This window comes from Pteropus medius, unplaced genomic scaffold (genome assembly GCF_902729225.1).
Source record: "Pteropus medius unplaced genomic scaffold, Ma_sr-lr_union100, whole genome shotgun sequence".
In the NCBI taxonomy this organism is placed as follows: Eukaryota; Metazoa; Chordata; class Mammalia; order Chiroptera; family Pteropodidae; genus Pteropus; species Pteropus medius.
This window is the reverse complement of record NW_024344240.1, coordinates 7,670,945-7,689,504: the sequence shown is the minus strand read 5'-3', so window position 1 is coordinate 7,689,504 and position 18,560 is coordinate 7,670,945. Positions and strand designations below refer to the sequence as shown.

Genomic DNA, 18,560 nt, shown 5'->3' with positions numbered 1-18,560 from the left:
GTTAAAAGTATTATGCGGTAACATTTTAAAAGTAAAATATTTTCTGGTAAACCCACTTGCGATACTTGCCCGGTTTTGAAAGATAACACCACATGTAATTATTTTAAAGTGAGTAGAATATATAAGAAACTAAATATTTTGCAAAGACATTATTATAATAATCTTCATTTTAAAGTACTCTTCCACCTATTATTCGGGCCTATAAAAGAAAATCTGTGTATATATATATCTTCACATCAGAATTATTAGTCCCCATTTATTTTAGTCTTCTTCAAATACCAAACTGTTAACTAAGTATCTAGAAACAAGGAGTTCTCAGGTTCTGTCACTCAAATAAGATTTCATCAGTTCTGCCCAATGAGTGTCCATCGTGGGGGAAACGTATTTGTGGATAGAAAATGGGGGCAGAAACATAACACTTCCGTAGAATTTAGTGTCTAGGTTAACCTTCTTCTTTAACATTCTGTGAAATCTCTCAAACCTTGTAACATGAGATTATAGAGTATTTGAACATAAAGGAAGTGGAGAGAACTTCATCTGATACATCGGAAAATTGAGGGCCAGAGACGGGCAGTGACGTACCCGTGATCACCCAGCTGGGCTGGGGAAGAGCTGCAACTGGGCTTCGGGGTTTCCAGCTCAAGCGCGCTGCTCTGTCACATCACATCGCCCGCTTCTCTGCGCATGGAAAAGACTGCACCTGCGGCATTCGTCAAAGTCCAGGACATATCTTCAGATCCATGAGACAATCCAGTTTAAGAGAATTGGAGTTGGCTCCGCACGTTAGAACAGGCTATTCAGCAATCTTTTGTATATTTTTATGAATGTTGACAGAGAGGGAGAAGGTAGTTGGGCACAGAGTAGGATAGTATAACACAGAAGCAGTTTAGCTTAGCAGTTAAGAGCAAAGGCTGGCCTCGCACTGCCGGGGCCCCTCCGCCTCTGGCACATACTAACTCTGCGTGACCTGAAGCCAGTGCTGGGTCTCTCTGGCCTGTTTTGGAGTTTCTATGAGGATTAAGTGAACCAAAGCACTAAAGTGCTTAACGCTGAGCACTGCATGTGTTAGCTGTTACAGAAAGTATTAGATGGAGCTTCTTTTTATTTATAGGAGCTTAGAACAATTGGGCAGCACCTGAAGGTGTTATGTATAGCCACTCATCTGCAAAGACATGTGGTCTTTTCAACTCTTCCCCAGTGGGGCTGCACACATTTAAGATCTCAGCTAGGTAACTCTTGTGCTGCTTAAAAGTTGCAATTCAGTGTGAACCTAAGAGATCCATTTAGGAATAAAACCTATCATCTTTTTAGGCCTGTAAAGGAGCCAATTTATCTAACTCAGAGATTGTCTCAAAGGTAAGACACCTCTGCTTTCTAAAAAGCTAGTGGTAGGAGTTACCTTATTCCAATCAGTATTCCACACATTTGTTAGTTGAACCTGACAAGGAGATTCCAACCTTCAATTCAGTTTGAGACAGAAGGACCCCAAGGAGGTCAAGAAGAAAAACTGCTTAAATCACCCAAAGATCTTCTCTTTCTCTCCATCCTCTATGACAACATTTCAGGTTTATTAGACAGTTTGTCTGTTAACAGTTTTCATGTGAAACAAAACCCTGGGTGTGTGCCTTTTGGAGAACCACGTAAGTCAACAAAGCTATACATAGAACAGAGCGATTTGCTTAGCAGCCAAGAGTTCCCCACAGATAGCAGTTATACAGATCTTGCCGAAGAAAGGAAGTGCTGTGCTTCCTTATTTTTCTAGCATCCTAGGCTTACAAGTCAATACACATCCTCCATACAGTTGACTATTCAAATAAATATTGACAAACTATACTGATTATTATAAGGGTTTAGATTTGGAGAATTACAATACTAGTAATAATAGAACTTTTTTCTGAAATGTCAATATTACATGTACTTATTATTTCAGTCTTAATTTTAGAGGTAATTTAGAAATAAATTAGAGTCTAAGAGTCTTCATGTATTTAAATTAATAGTGAATTAGCAAAACTAAAATGTCATTTATGTATACTTTGAAAAATTATACGTGCAACTATGGTTTAATCCATTTGAATGGTATCTAAAAACAGACGAATTAGCAGGCATGCACGCAATGCTAATGGCTTTCTCACATTTCCTTAACGATGTTATAATCACCTATGGAAATACAGAAAGCCATTTCCCATCTGCCCAACACAAACATGTTGCCTCCTGTTTTGCATTTCCTCACAGTGACATTCAGTACTTCTCCGGTTTTCCTGACAGTCCTCAGTCCTGAAGTAAAGATTGTTTTTTTTTTTTTATTTTTCCTTAGGTTGTGTTACGGAGTGCCTCAGACATCCCCAGCTGGCACCTTCTTGGAGACTGAAAACGACAACGATTAGTATGGAGCCCTGGGGTCAAATCGGCCACTTGGTGTTCTTCACTTTTTGTAACACCCTCCCAATGCTCCTTCCTACGTGTCTCCCCAGAGGCCTGACACAGCCTTGTCTCTCTTCTCTATTGCCAACCAGTGACCAGAGTTCGGATTCACTTTGATGTCCTTTCTTAATCTTTATGTGGAAATCTGAAAGGAGAAAGCAGGGTTTACTTTAAGCAAGATTCAGTAGTAGTAGCTCACAGGTCAGGGTCTTTGGTCACAGGAGCTCGTTCATCCAGGGATGTTCCCGAAGGGAGATGTCAGAGTGCTTTCTGGATCTTTATGTGGAATTAGTAAGAACATGGCATTCACGAAGCCCGAACTCTCAGATATCACTTCCACAAACTACATTCCTAGCCACAATCCACTCGGTGGCCCGGTAAACGCACAGAACTACAGGGCTAGGACTGTTTCCTACCACCTATGACAGAGGCCAGCTGCCAGTTAGACTTACTTTTATATATAGACCAATTTAATAGGAAAAATGCAGATTTCTAGATAGCACTATGACTCAGCAAGTTAATTTATTCTGTCTCATCATCTTCTAAAGCATTTTGCTTCTGACTAATCCTCAAGGTTTCAACATGAGGAAAGCTTTCCTGGTTCCTGATGTAACTCTAGGGCAGGGTAGGAGGTCCCCTGTGTGTATCCATACTTTAGCACTGTCACTCCCTATCATCCCTTCCCCTGTGACTTATAAGCTCTTTCAGAAGCAGAAATAGGTCTTCTTTGCCATTCCATCTCCTTGCTTAGAAATGCTCTAACCTGAGCTAGCAAGCATTCTTCTTTTTTTTTTTTTTGAGTTAATATTTTGTTTGTATTTATTCTTTTATTTTTTATAAATTGATTTATTTACATTAGTTTCAAGTATACAGTACATTGGTGAGACATCTATAATGTTCATAAAACGATCCCCCAGTTTCTCTCTCCCTTCTCTGGCCGTCCACTTAGCCATCATATTAATGCTAACTGCATTCCCTCTGCCATGCTCCCTGTGCCCAGCTATCAACTACTAATTCGTACTACTTTAACCCTTCACCCCATTCTCCCAGCCTCCCAATCCCCCTCCCCTCTGTCTATCACCAAATTGTCCACTATATTTGTGAGTCTGTTTTGATTAGTTTGTTCTTTTTGTTCCTTAGATACTGCATATAAGTGAAATCATATGGTATTTACTTTCTCTGCCTGACTTATTTCACTCAGTATGATAACCTCTAGGTCCATCCATGTCATTGCAAATGGTAGGATTTCATTTCTTTTAATGACTGAGTAATATTCCACTGTGTATATGAACCATAATTTCTTTAACCAATCATCTGTTGATGGGTATTTAGGTTGCTTCCATATCTTGGCTATTGTAAATTATGCTGCCATGAATATTGGACTGCATAGATCTTTATGAATGATTGTTGGGGTTTTCTTTGGATAAATATCCAGCAGTACAATTGATGGGTCAAAAGGTATATCCATTTTTAATTTTTTGAGAAACTCCATACTTTTTTCCATAGTGGCTGTACCAATTTGCAATCCCACCGACAATGTATGAGGGTTCTCTTTTCTCCACATACTTGCCAACAATTGCTGTTTTTTGATTTATTGATGATAGCCATTCTGACATGTGTGAGGTGATAGCTCATTGTGGTTTTAATTTGCATTTCTCTGATGATTAGCAACCTTGAGCATCTTTTCATATGTCTGTTAGCCATCTGTATTTTCTCTTTGGAGAAGTATCTATCTGTTCAGGTCTTCTGCCCATTATTTAGTTGGATTGTTTGTTATTTTGTTGTTGAGTTGTATAAGTTCTTTATTATCAACCATTCTTTATTTGTAGTGACATTATCTTAATTTCAGCAACAATATGTTAGAACATATTGCTTCCAAGTCAGTGTCTTTGTCCTCAATGCTGCTGCCTTCCATCGTTTTCTTCACCAGGAATCCTTTCTTGCATATAGTTTGGTGGTCCCATTGCCCATTGGAAAGAACCTAGCAGCCTTAGTATGGTTTCATGGCCACTGCTCTTTCACCTTGCCCATCATCTGTTCTTCCTACCTCTGGTCACAGTGCCTGACTTCCCTTGGGGAACCCCCTTCACCCTCCCTTTCTTTGCTTTGATACCCAGCCCTTCCTCTCCACCTCCTGCTAAGCCAGCTCCAGAGCTGAGATGCAAGGGAATAGGGGCCCTCTGGCAGTGATCTGAATTTAGGCTTGTCCATTTGTCTCTACCAGCCCAGTGGAAAATCAATCTTTGGATGTATTGATCAGGAAGCGTTCTTTCTGTTGGGTTTGCATCCTGTGGAATGTGAACCTGGAACCACTGGTGGCCATCTAGACATGAACTCTAAACCTGCCAGCAGAGGTGGGCCACCAGAGCAGAGACTGAGTCACAGAGACTTCAGACATATCAGAGCACTTGGATTCAGGCTCGCTCAAACAAACTTAACCCCACTCTTTTCAGTTATGCAGGCCCTTTTTTGTTTAAATCCATCTGAGTTGATATATATATTTTTTTAACAAAAGAGACTTAACTACCACAGACGGCCATAAAGACCCTTAGTAATAGATTTCTCCTTATTTATTGAAGACTCCTTAAGGTCCATGCTTTCTCTTACTTCAGACATTTGCACAAGATATCTCCTTTTTTGGAATTTTATAGTGTTTGAATAGTGTTTATTCATTCTCCAAGAATGAATAGTGTTTATTCATTCTCCAAGAATCAGCTAAGCCTTTACCACTCCTGAGGGTCCTCTCCTGATTCCCCAGGCTCCCTGAATGTGACCCTCTTACAGCACTTACCATGTGACATCCGGATTGACTGTATACTTTCTGGAAGCTCCTTCTACACTACAAGCTCCCAAAGGCTGGATCATGTCTTTTTATTGTTGTATCTCCAGAATCATATGCAAAATTAAAATTAAAATTAAAGCCTGAAAAAGAGATAAAAAGAAAAATTATCTTAGTTTAATTTAAATGTGTATTAGAAAGTTAATTCCCCTTGCCTAGATCATAGAGAATGAACCAGGTAAAGGCAAGAGTGGCAGTATGGAGACCAGTTATAGTCATTAGGCAAGAAATGATGGTGTCACAAACAATAGAGTGAGTGGGGATGGAGAGGAAGTAATAGGTTCAGTGTATTCAAAAGATATAAAGGCCAAATTTGAGAGAATGTGGGGTGAAGAGAAGAGAGAAATCTACATGACTCAAGGTTTCTTGAGACAGGGAAACACACAAGAAAGAAGAATTTTAGAGTTAGAGAAGTTGTTTATTTTCTTTTTCTTTTTTGAACTTCTAAAAATTAAGATATAATTCATATACCATAATATTCACTCTTGTAAAATATATAATTCAGTAGCACTTAATATTTTCACAAGGTTTCCAACAACCACCATTGTCTAATTCCAGAATATTTCATTTTACCAAAAAACCCTAGTTTCATTAGCAGTCACTTTCCATTGCCTCATCCCCCACCCCCCCCAGGCCTCTGGCAATGACGAATCTACTTTCCATCTCCATAAATTTGCTTATTTTGAGCGTTTCATGTAAATAGATTTGTATAATATATGGTCTTTTGTATCCGACTTCTTTCACTTAGCATATTTTCAAAGTTCATCCATGTTGTGGCATTCAAGCCTTTTTGCAGTTGAATAATATTCCACTGTATGAATATATTATAATTTCTTTTTTTATTTTTATTATTTTATTTTATTTTTTTATTTTTTAGGTGAGGCAACCCTTGATTGACCTCACATATTGCAAGGACCTTGTCAGCTTACAATCCCTTAGTTTTATTCATTCATTCATTCATTTATTTATTTTCTTATTTTTAATTTTCATGCCTACAGCACCCAGTCTTACTAGGTGGTCTCCCATCCAAGTATAACCAGGTTCTACCCTGCTTAGCTTCTGAGATCAGACGGGATCGGGCTTGTTCAGGGTGGCATGGCCGTAGACCCATAATTTCTTTAACCATTCATTAGCTGGTAGACACAGTTGTTTCTACCTTTGGGCTACTGTGAATAATGCTACTAAACACATGGTAACTCTATGTTTTGAGGAACTGCCAGACTGTTTTCAAAGTGACTGTATCATTTTACATTGCATCCAGTAATGCATGAAGTTTCCAATTTCTCCACATCCTCTTCAACACTTGGTATCATTTGTTGTTTTGGTTATAGCCATCCTCGTAGTTGTGAACTGGTATCTCATTGTGGTTTTGATTTGCATCTTCCTAATGAATAATGTTTTTGACAATACTTTCATGTGCTTTTGGGGATTTGCATATCTTTGAAGAAAAGTCTGTTCATGTGCTCATTTTATTTTAAGATGGAGAACAAAATTTTATTCTAAACATAAATTTCAGCAACAACAAAATACTAAGAGCTGCTAATTACAGTAAAAGGGAGAAAAGTTAACAAGATTTTATTTACATTTTTCTAAAATATACAAAATTGTCACTGTAATATACTGCAAACTGTCATTTGTCAGTATTTGAATTACTTTATGAATTATCCAAGGAAATTTTAAAAGCATACATTGGCTACTGTCTAATATTTAGATTACTTTTAACTTAAAGTATATACATTCCCAAGGTTTAGGTTTTTGATCCATTTAAAGTTAATTAAATTTTTATATATGGTGTGAAGAAGAGATTCAACCTCGTTCTTTGGCAGGTGGATATTCCCCATCACTTGTTGAAAAAAAGTATCCTTTTCCCTAGTGAATTGTCTTAGAATCCCTGTACAAAATCAATTGACCATAGAATACACAGGTTCATTTCTGGACTCTTAGTTTTACTGTAGCTTTTTAGCTACAGTAAGCTTTTTAGAAGTTTATAGAAGCAAGGTGAGCTTTTTAGAAAGATTTGAAGTTGAGAAGTCGAATCCTTCAACTTTGTTCACCTTTTCCAAAACTGCTTTGGCTGTCTGGATCCTTTGAATTTCGATATGCATTTTAGAATCAGCTGGTAAATTTGTGCAAATAAATTAATTGGATTTTGAGAAGGATTGTATTGAATCTATAGATCAATTTGGAGAGTATTGCCATCTTAATATTGTCTTTAAATTGATGTTTTATAGTTTTTAAGTTTATTCCAAAGCATCTTATTATTATTGATGGCATTGTAAATGAAATAGTTTTCTTAATTTCCTTTCAAGATTATTTATTACTATTATATAAAAATAAAACTGAGTTTTAAAAAATTGACCTTTTATCCTGCAATCTTACTGAACTCATTTATTAGGTCTAGGACTTTTTTGAGTGCATTAGTTCTGATTTTGAAATATTAAATTGTAAGTGTCTAGCATGCTGTTGAAAAAAATGTCTAAGGCTTGAGATAGAGTCTGGGATTGTTTTGGAAGTTCTTGGCACTCATGAGAGTAATTTGTGGGAGTAGATGAGATAGAACAGGGAGGTTGGGTAGAGTGAGAGGAAAAGAAGCCTGTGCCAGACCCTCAGAGACAAGCGACAAAAGAAGTCTCTGAAAACCAACACACTAATTTTATTTTCATCTAACAAGATTAGAAATTTGAGTTTTTTCCCCTAGTTTTCTTGTTTATTTCTCCTGATTCTAGTGAATTCAGATGAAGAGCCCTAATAACGTTCACCTCAACACTTCTTTTTTCAAATAATATATAAAAATATTTAGGTAAATATTGCTAAATATTTTGAAAACTAGCTTTATTTCCTCATAACATTATTCGTTATTGATGGTTACTATGAATATTTTAGTCCAAACTTGAGGATTGAGATCATATAACTATTGATCTTTCTAAATATCTATAACCAGATTTTTGTTTAAGGGAATGGAAAACTGGAAATATCATCCTAGAATTGTTTTTGAGGCCAAATTTAAAAAATAACCTAATTAATAGAATATTTACAAAGAGGTAGAAGGATTTGGAAGTTTCTATCCCCATTTCCTCTTGATTTTTTTCATACTTCACATTCTTTTACACTCACTGAACAGGCTCACATCTGCTGTGTGTTTCGCTGTTATTGATATGGATGCTCCAAAGTCAACAGGTGTTTTCTGATGTCAGAAGTCTTTTGTGTTTCCTTTGGATACACTCCAATGCTGAATAAAGACATGTTTGGCTGAAATGGCTTATCTCTTTCATAGGACCACTGGCTAGAAGATGCCTGAGACTCTGTTGCCAGGGAATTCTCCAACAAAGTTTGTCCATACAGTTCATCAAACTTCCAGGCCTGAGTTCCAGGTCATGTGTATTGTATGATGAACATTGTAGCAGAGACTACATGGAAACTGACTGAAACATTTAGATTCAAAACTTTGGTCTCTAGCAATATATAGAAATTGTTTTTAAAAGAAAATAGATACAGCACATGGTAGCCCTTTTTTGATTTCTTATTAAATTTTTGGTCAGGAGAGCCACTGAGAATTTGAAATTTGAATATATATCGCTATGTTTAAGGACATAGTACAAAGCACAATATTTAAATTGTTCATATTAGAAAAATATGTGTTGGAGGTCACCCAATTTATTTATTTCTATCATAAGCCAGTCATGCTGAAAGAAAAAATCTTAAATCTATCAGAAAAATAAATAATTAAAATACTTAAGTATGTTAAGACCTGCATGTTCACTGGAATTATTTCTTGTGCTAATTATCTATTTATTTAAAAAACAGGTTTGAATTTTTACTGCCTGAAGCTTAATTGCTCTAAAGTCTTAGTTTAAGTTGTAGATTATATTAATCTCCTTCTCTAAATCATTAAAGATCTTTCCAAAGCAGGAAAAGATGTTTGGTGTACTGTTAAAAGTAAAATATGATCTGTCCATAAAAATGATAGGGAGAATTTAAGCATTTTTTTTTCATGCTCTAAGTGGCCAACCCCCATGTGAGCCCAGAACCCCAACCTCCCCTACTTCAATGCAGGAATTATTTTACTGAATTGCTCAATGACAATCAAATTGGTTTTCCTTTCATAAATATAATCAAAGTCTTACACTTTTATTATATAAAAATTAGAATGTATTTAAAAGCCTAATTTCATAAGCTCTGGCCAAGAGTTCTCCTAAGAGCACAAAGAGAACTGGGCTCTTCTCCCTGGATATTTGAGCCAAACTGAGGTAAGTCCATTCACACATTCGAACTGTAGAGAACAAAACTAGCCAGGGAAGGACACTAAAACGCTTATAGTGTACCCAGGCCAAATCAAGGGACATCCATCGGGGATAAGTCAATATCTTTATGTAGGACTGTCCCTACCTGGGCTGTCTTTAGAACAAATCATTAGAGAAAGCAAAAAAGGCCCCCTGCATTCGCTGCTGCTCTCAGTGACTGATCTCCTTCTCGGCCTGGCTGCCTCTCTGAGTCACAGCGCAGTGCACCTACGTTCTGCAGATTTCCTTCCCAGCCCAGCTGCTCTCACCCTCACCTACTCTTATCGTCTCTCTACAGTGGGGTAGGCCAGTGCGTCTGATGGGGGCCCTTTCCTCGAGGAACGTCGGGACTGTGGCCTCCACCCACCATGCCCCCTTCTCCCGTTCCTGCATGTGGCATCTACCATACTTCCATGGCTTTAGATGAACTCCAGAGTCCTGCCATCTCTTAGTCTTAGTAACCTCCCTTAGTCTTTTTGTGACTCGTCCTGTCAGCACCTGTAGCAGTTTATTACCTTTTGGAACTCTAAACATTCCCCACATTCACTTTGATTGTTCAGAAAATGTCTGTTTTAGCTAATCTCTTATCATTCGACAAGCTCAGTAGTGCAATTGGGCTGGGTTGGGTTGGGATTATCTCTGCTTGCTTATTTTAGGGAAAGTAGATCACATAGTAGTAGAGAAATCCACCCTTGTTGGGTGGGGATTGAGATCCTCAGATTCTGAGCTACCCCTAGCTAAGGGTTTCTTGGATGAAAAACAAAGCCTTTACCATTGAAAATAATGAACACCAGGATGTGGTTGCTAGTGTTCCTTAGGTGTAATTCGATTCCCCACCAGGAATAGTTTTCAAGCACACTTGCAACTCTCTTCTCCATTCTGTGTTTTGATTCATAGACATGGCCTAGCAGGCATATTCCAAACTGTCACTTCTCTCCTGCCCCTTTCAAGCATGGGAAGTCCCACTCCCCAACCCACTCCACCTCTCTGAGAAAGGGAAACAAGCAATTGAACTGTCCAGTCATCCTATGATGCCTGGCCGGCCATGGGGACACTCAGAAGCAGAAGAAATTGCAATTCTTGCTGAATTCAGCATTTTGTGACCACGTTTTCTTCCTTTCTTCTTCCAAACTCCTTTACTCACCAAATTTATCGAATTTTATACTCTACAACTCCTGACTTGTATTGCATTTTGAGAAATAAGACTGTGGAGAGTCGTCTAAGAAACTACTGGACTAAATTTCCTTATTGATAATTCAGATGTCAATGTTCTCCTGAAAGAATTTGCATGTTTTCAGAACATGCTTTTTCTTTTTCTTATGGTGTAGATTTTTGTCTTATGGTGCAGGTATTTAAATATATGTGTTTTTCCAAGTTATTTTATTACCTAGTGTTTATAATGCATTATTTATTGAGACTGGAAAGCCCAGGAACTGAGTTGCTTCTTACAGGACATGACCCAGATATAGGGATTATGGAAAGATGAATAGAAACCTCCCCATCTCCACCTACAGTCTAGATGCTGGCACCCCCATGGGGTGGGTGGCTGAAAGCTGATTTAGCTTTTCTCCTCCAGATATCCCATCTTGACTGGAATATACACAATTAAATCAAATTTGATTGTTCTGGCTAGTAGTCAAGGAACCTGCATCTTTGGAATTCTTATAAAATTAATTGTGTTGTAGTAGATGTCAGCTAGTTTAATCCTCTTGATAAACATTCTTCAATTTAAAATTACTATTCTGAGGCACCAAGAAGTAACTCTCTCAAAATCATGTAACTGACAAGGAGTAGAATCTATACATACCCATCATTCTTTATCCATAATTCTGAAATCCACAGCTCTAAACACTACCAACAAAATCTGAATCGATGTGGTTACTTATAGTCATTATACGACTTAATGTAAAATTCAAGTTGATATGATGAAAAAATCCATGCTCATCTCCACTTTAACAGGTTTGAAGAAGGGCCTACTGACCTATACCCATGTGGTTGTCCACCATTTGATGGCTCTTTTTGCTGAATATTAGTAGCTTCCAGTGATTAGAGGTAGTTGCGGATGATACAGTCTCTCTCATTCAAACTTGAGAATCTTGGGCCAAATTCTGCTAAATGAGTAAACACTTAGCTAAATTTTGAAAAGCATAGTTTCTACTCTTTTACACCCAGAGAAACCCTCTCTCTCTCTGTTCTCAGTTACTCCAACAAGCACCCACATGACAGTTCACTCTGCAGTGGGTGTAACTCTATTCTGATATGAGGATCACCTGGGCTGGATGGATCTTTTTGCTGATTTATGGTCTCTCATCTAAAATTCTAAAGTTAAAAAAAAAAGCACTGAAAATCAAAATTACTTTTACAACTTCTTTGTAAAATTTGATGTTGAGAGTTCTTTATCACTTCGTTTTTCCACTAAGTGCAATATCCATATGTTTTGTGCCAAATTTTTAATATGTTTGCTTATAAGGTGCTATCCCAGATTTCTCTTGGTTATTAATTAACATGTGACATATGCATTATATTCTTTCTAAATGGTCCCCAAGATTTTGAAGAAAAGATTAAGATCCTGTAATTTGTTCATACATTGAACCCTTCTAATATTAGTAATACACTGCTTGTTAGCCTTTCTTCAGTGAAATTTCTGATTAAGGTACTAGAAGTGCTCATTAACCACATCTGCTATGCATATGAAATATAATTTGCATAGGAATGATTATCATACAGACACTATAAAATTGTAAGCCCTGAAGTTTTAAAGAATGTCAACTACTTGTTATGGAATTCTTTTAACATTTATAATAAACCTGCACATATTTTAAATTGGAAAAGTTTCAGTGATGTTTAGAAAGCACTAAACATCATTCGAATTTTATTTGAAAATTTACAAGAGTATGATTTCAAGCAGCAAAAAAGCATTACAAATAGGTACCTTCTTCTCCCAGAATTTTTTCCCTCTTAATGATTAGTGGTATTGCTTGATGTCATTGTGCATAATCACAAATCCAAGCCTGAGCACCGAGACTGAAACTGAGTGTCCGTGATTGGTTACAAGATGGTTATCCTCATGACCCAGAAAAAAACATACATGTGTGTGTATGTGATTATACACAAACACACATATCTCAAATACACACACACACACACACACACACACACACACACACATACACACACATTAAAAACAAAAACCTAAGATCATGAAAGTGTACACAAAACCTTATACCCTAAGAATGTCTGGGATTTTAAGGCCCATGAACTCTACCTTGAAAAACACTACACAAGCATATGAATTTGTTCAGTCTACCAAAAACTCTTCTGTCTTCTAATAGTTTCCTGTGATGTGATAAAAATATAAGTATACTTGACACCTGATGGAGCCCTGCCAACAAGGGCAATAATATTCCTGTATTATTTATAAATGCTAAATAAATTACCAAACCTAAATTGCTAAAGATGAGAAGTAAATTAAAAAGTAAACCAATAAAATTTTTAAATAAACCGATAAAATCTCAGCAAATTTGATTGGAATTGAATTGATTTAACATTTTAAATGCCTAACTTTTATCACTGGAAAGAAAAAAATTGGGGAAGAAACCACAAATTTCATTATCTGGAACTATTAAAAGATATTTTGCTCATCCTATCCATATATTTTCCATTTAGTGATTGTAAACATTGTTGACACTTTCTACTGTAAAATGCTATGCCTGATATTACTCCAAATGATGTGATGTGTGTGTGTGATGGTGGGGTTTGGAGGGTATCTAGCTTGGTAGCAAGTTGAACTTCAGAAAAGACAAAATAAAGAATGCAGGTGTTTTTACCCTCACCATGCTGAAAAGAAGATCAAGAAAGTTTGCTGCTTCACAGAAGCTGGAAGTTTAACCTTGGAATAGGTCATCTGCAAAGCTGGGCTGACTAGGACTAAGGTGAGGTTCTAGGACCAAAGAGCAGTGGGTCTTGAGGTTCAGCATTTGCTTCAGGACTTTGGGACAATTTTTGTCTTAGTCCAAGGTTACCCAGAGCCAAAAAAAAAAAAAAAAAAAAAAAAATCTACAAAAAGAATCGAACAGGCTCTAGGGGTGGGTTGGTTTTGTGGTTTTTATCTACCAATAAGATTTCTGTTTCCTAGGGTACATTAAGTGATAGTATGAGGCTTAATTGTTTAATTAAAAAAAAAAAAGCACAATCCTGCCTATGATACATCTGATAAGGGGCTGATATCCAAAATTCATAAAGAACTCATATAACTCAACAACAACAAAGAAAACAAACAATCCAATTAAAAAATTGGCAGAAAACCTGAATAGGTATTTCTCCACAGAAGAAATACAGATAGCCAAAAGACATGAAAAGATGCTCAAGATCACTAATCATCAGAAAAATGCAAATTAAAACCACAATGAACTATCACCTCCCACCTGTCAGAATGACTATCATCAATAAATCAAAAAACAACAAGTGTTGGCAAGGATGTGGAGATAAGGGAACCCTCATACACTGTTGGTGGGATTGCAAAATGGTACAGCCACTGTAGAAAACAGTCTGGTGGCTCCTCAAAAAAATTAAAAATAATACACCTTTTGACCCAGCAATTGCGCCTTCGGTATTTATCCAAAGAAAACCTAAACAATAATTCGTAAAGATCTATGCACCTATGTTCATGGCAGTGCTATTCACCATAGCCAAGATATGGAAGCAACCTAAATGCCCACTGATAGATGAATGAATAAAGAAGTTATAGTTCATAAGTACAGTGGAATATTACTCAGCCATAAAAAAAATGAATTCTACCATTTGCGATGGCATGGATGGACCTAGAGGGTATTATGCTGAGTGAAATAAGTCAGAGGAAGATAAACACCATATGATTTCATATGCAGAATCTAGAGAACAAAAGAAACTAAATGAAAACAGACTCATAGATACAGAGGACAATATGGTGACTGCAGGAGGGGAGGGAGGTGCAGGGGTGGGTGAAAAAGGTGAAGGGATGAAGAAATACAGATTCGTAATTACAGAATAGTCAAGGGGACACAGAATACAGCATAAGGAATACAGTCAATATTATTATAATGGCTGTGTGTAGAGCCAGATGGGTGCTAGAGTAATCACGGGGATCACTTCATAAACTATCTAAATGTCTAACCAATGTACCGTATATCTGAAACTAATATAAAATAAAAAATTAAAAAAGATTTTAAAGTATAATCCCTCAGTGGTCGAAGGCATCACAAATAAAAATGAAGTTGATCTAAAACACTATTTTAAATATATAATATTGCTGTAATGTGCAGGTTTTTAATGTAAGAGTCAATTTTTAAATTATTTCTATTTTCCAATATTAATGTAACAACAATCAATTGGATGTGTATGAATGTGTATATATGGACATAGACTATATATAATATTTAATTTACCAGTGATCATATTGACAACCATTGTAACAATATAGAAAATACATACAAAGGAGTGAATTCTGTCCTGTTCTCAATTATTTATTTATTTGATTCTGTAACTATTTCCCTGGGGTCAAATGTAGATCTCTCTCTGCTGTAATTGCAGTTTTTTCTTTCAAGACTCAAAGAAATAAAGAAAAACACTTCCAAAGTTTTCCTGGCTCTTCTCAGTGGATTCCAGAGGGTCTGATTGCGTCTTTGACCTCAAAGGCCATCTGAATACTAGAAGCAAGAACTTTTCATATTAGATGTCGGAGCAACACAAATCTGTAGATATGTTCCTTTGATATCAGTTTAGTTGAAACTTGTCTTCACTTATTGTCGATTTAAATGTAACTATGATGAAGAGAGCACATTTTCCTCCAATGATTTCATATCCACTCTAGAGACTGTTCCTCTTTTCCTATGGGACACTTTATAGTTATATTATGGGCAAAATAAAAACAAATAAAATCCTGACTAAATGTCTAGCGCCACCTATTGGTAGACAAGTATACATTGATTTCTCGGTAAGTGACATTCCCACTAAAGAAGTGATTTTGATCATTCTTATTGCCAATTTATATGTCCATATTCATACTTTAAGATAACTATTATATTTAAATATGACAATGATAATCATAATTATTGAATTATTCATTATGTATGGTTTATATTATTCAGTTCACAATTCCCTTAAAGTAGCACATGCAGTGACAGTTTACTTTTCAATAGTAAAAAGAAAAAGGTAGAAGATTCTAGAGTACAAAGAAGAAACAATAACATGACACTTTCACATTATTTTTCATTCTTGTCTTGAAATACATACTGTCCCGCACAGCACAAAGTATACTGATTATGCATTGTCTTTTGAAATGCCCTTTGCATTTTTCCCTGACTTTTAAGAGTTTGAAATAATACTTACTTAAATGCAATTCCTTATCTGTGCTAAGGCTCGATGTACCACAAACAGTGCTGAGACAACTGGATTTCCACATGAAAAAGAATAAGGTTGAACTCTACTTCCACCATAACAACGATTAACTCAAAATACGTTGAACACCTAAAAAAAATATGACATAAACACACATAGAAGAGTATTCAGCCTTAAAAAGGAAGGAAATTCTGACATATGCCACGACATGGATAAACCTTGAGAGCATTATGCTAAATGAAATAAGTCAGTTCAAAAAAGGTAAATGTTCTACTTTAGTAGGTTCATACCCATTAGGATGGCTATAATTAAAAAAGATCAGTAATAACAAATATTGGTGAGGGTGTGGAGAAATCGAACCCACATATTGCTGATAGGATTTTAAAATAGTGCAGCCACTTTGAAAAACAGTCTCAAATGGTTAAATATAAAGTTACTTTATGGTCTAGCAACTCTACCCCAAGAGAACTGAAAATATGAGTCTGAACAAAAACCTGTACACAAATGTTCAGAGCAGTATTATTCATAATAGTAAAAAAAAAGTGGAAACAACCTGCATGTCTATCACTGAAGAATGGATAAATAAAACATGACAAAACCATACAATGGATTACTATTCAGCCAACATATGCTACGTACTAAACATGGATGAGCCTCGAAAACATCTTGCTAACTATAGTAGCCAGTCACAAAAGACTAGTACTGCATGGTTCCATTTATATGAAATGTCCAAAATTGGCAAAACTAAGAGACAAAAAGGTTAATGATCCCTAGGCTATAGAGGTCTGGGGCGAAATGAGAAGTGACAGTTAAAGGTTTCTTTTTGGGGTGATGAAAATATTTTAAAATTGATTGTGGCTATAGTTGCAGATATATGTGAATATATTAAAAGCCATTGAATTGTATAGTTTTAAAGAGTGAATTGTATGAAATGTTAAATATATCTCAAAAAGAGCTCTTAGTAAAAAAAAAAGTGAGTCAATACTAGATCCGCCATTACTAAATTGTGACATTGATTAAAGATTTATAATAAGTCAAATTAGAGAAAAGATGAATATCCTTAATGGTATTAAGGCATATAAAATAATTAGAGTTTAGTTTTAATAATGTGAAGTTATTACAGTGCTTTATAGTTTAAACATTCATTTTGCTAAAGTAAGTAATTTGTACTAAAATTGAAAAGACATTTTGTTCTTATAATTCTTTATCTCCCATACCCATTCTTTACAACCAGCAACATGAACAAGTAACTTAAATGTAAAAATTGTCCCCCAGCTATGACTACGGCCCCTCTTCCTGGGATTGTCTTTTATATATGTTAATTTCCTAAATGCACAAGCTGTTATTTTCATTCAGAATGTGAAAAATACCCCTAGGTAAACTCATTTTAAAAGTGTCGATTTTCACTTCCTTCTTCTGCATTAGAACTGAACCTTCAAAACTCCCAGAGGCATGGCTTCTCCAAGCCTGGTCTTAAGAACCATCCAGGAAAGCTACCTAGCACAGCCCCAGGTGATTTTCATGCAGACTAGAACGTGGAGGTTTAGAAATATTCTACCTCCCTACTTCATCAGAGAGGTCGGGGTTTTGAAATCTCATTACCATGGGGAGAATTATAGAATCCCAGAATGTAAAAACTGAGAGGCACCCAAGAGTCATCTTCTACAACCCTCTCATTTTAAGGAAGAAACAAGATGATTAGCCTAAAACTATACAGGTAGCTCAGGGCTCAGCTGGGGCAAGATCAGTTTGATTGGGCATTGCTGGAGAAGATACATTCACCAATGCTACATCCACTCACTATCAGGTGGAAACTTGAATCTTAATTCTAAATATAAATAAGGTAATCCAGAGGAAAAAAAAATGAGTGAAACGGCATAAGAAAGGGGTCACTGCAAAGATGAAATACTTATTTTCTCTGTCACAGCTCTTCTGTAGTTAGCCACATAAATTTGAAGTTTAATATTTAGTTTCTAGGAAGATTTCATGCTGTCTCTTAAAATATGCAGATAAGTAAGAAAGCTTACTTTGTAGAGTTGACTATTTCCCTTTTTCTTGTCGGGCACTTGTGGCTCCCTATTAAGAATTCGCTAAATGTTGAGATTCCTCAATCAAACAATTTCACAAGACAGTTTCCCTGTTCCCCCCCTGCCCCGCCCCCCGCCTCCCTCCCTCCCTCCTCCTAGTCCTGGAAATTGGCCAGTAAGATTATTTATGGCTCTTAGTTCACATCACACCTTAATAATAAACAGGAGCAGTTTCCTTTTGTTTTCAAATTTCAACACTATGGTAGTTAAAAATTGGCTCCCTTCAGAAAACTCTTTCTCCAAGTCTAATGTTCTATGCCATGTGTATACATGATTAACCAGTACAATACATACAGCAAAGAAACCAGGTGAGAGATTTATTGATTCTGGCTGAAACAAATTGAAAAGTAACCTTGAACACTGTGAAGTTCATAATGAGTCCCACAAATCAACTTTGGAGCCAGTTTAGCATGTCCATTTAGTGGAGGTAAAGAGTCTGTGTTTGATCTAACTTAATAAAGTAATTCCAGTGTAGAGAGTAGGTCAAAAAAATGACATTCTAAAATTCAAAAAAGAATTTTTACCAGGAGAAATGCATTTATTTCAAATAGATTAATG

General features: G+C 36.3%; 1 protein-coding gene and 1 pseudogene across 1 annotated transcript in view; both read right to left on the bottom strand.

Moving 5' to 3' along the window:
• Positions 1-18,560, bottom strand: part of LOC120607399 (uncharacterized) — a 62,971-nt gene that overhangs the window by 29,876 nt on the left and 14,535 nt on the right. The window lies entirely within an intron of this gene.
• Positions 6,250-6,367, bottom strand: LOC120607550 (uncharacterized; annotated as a pseudogene).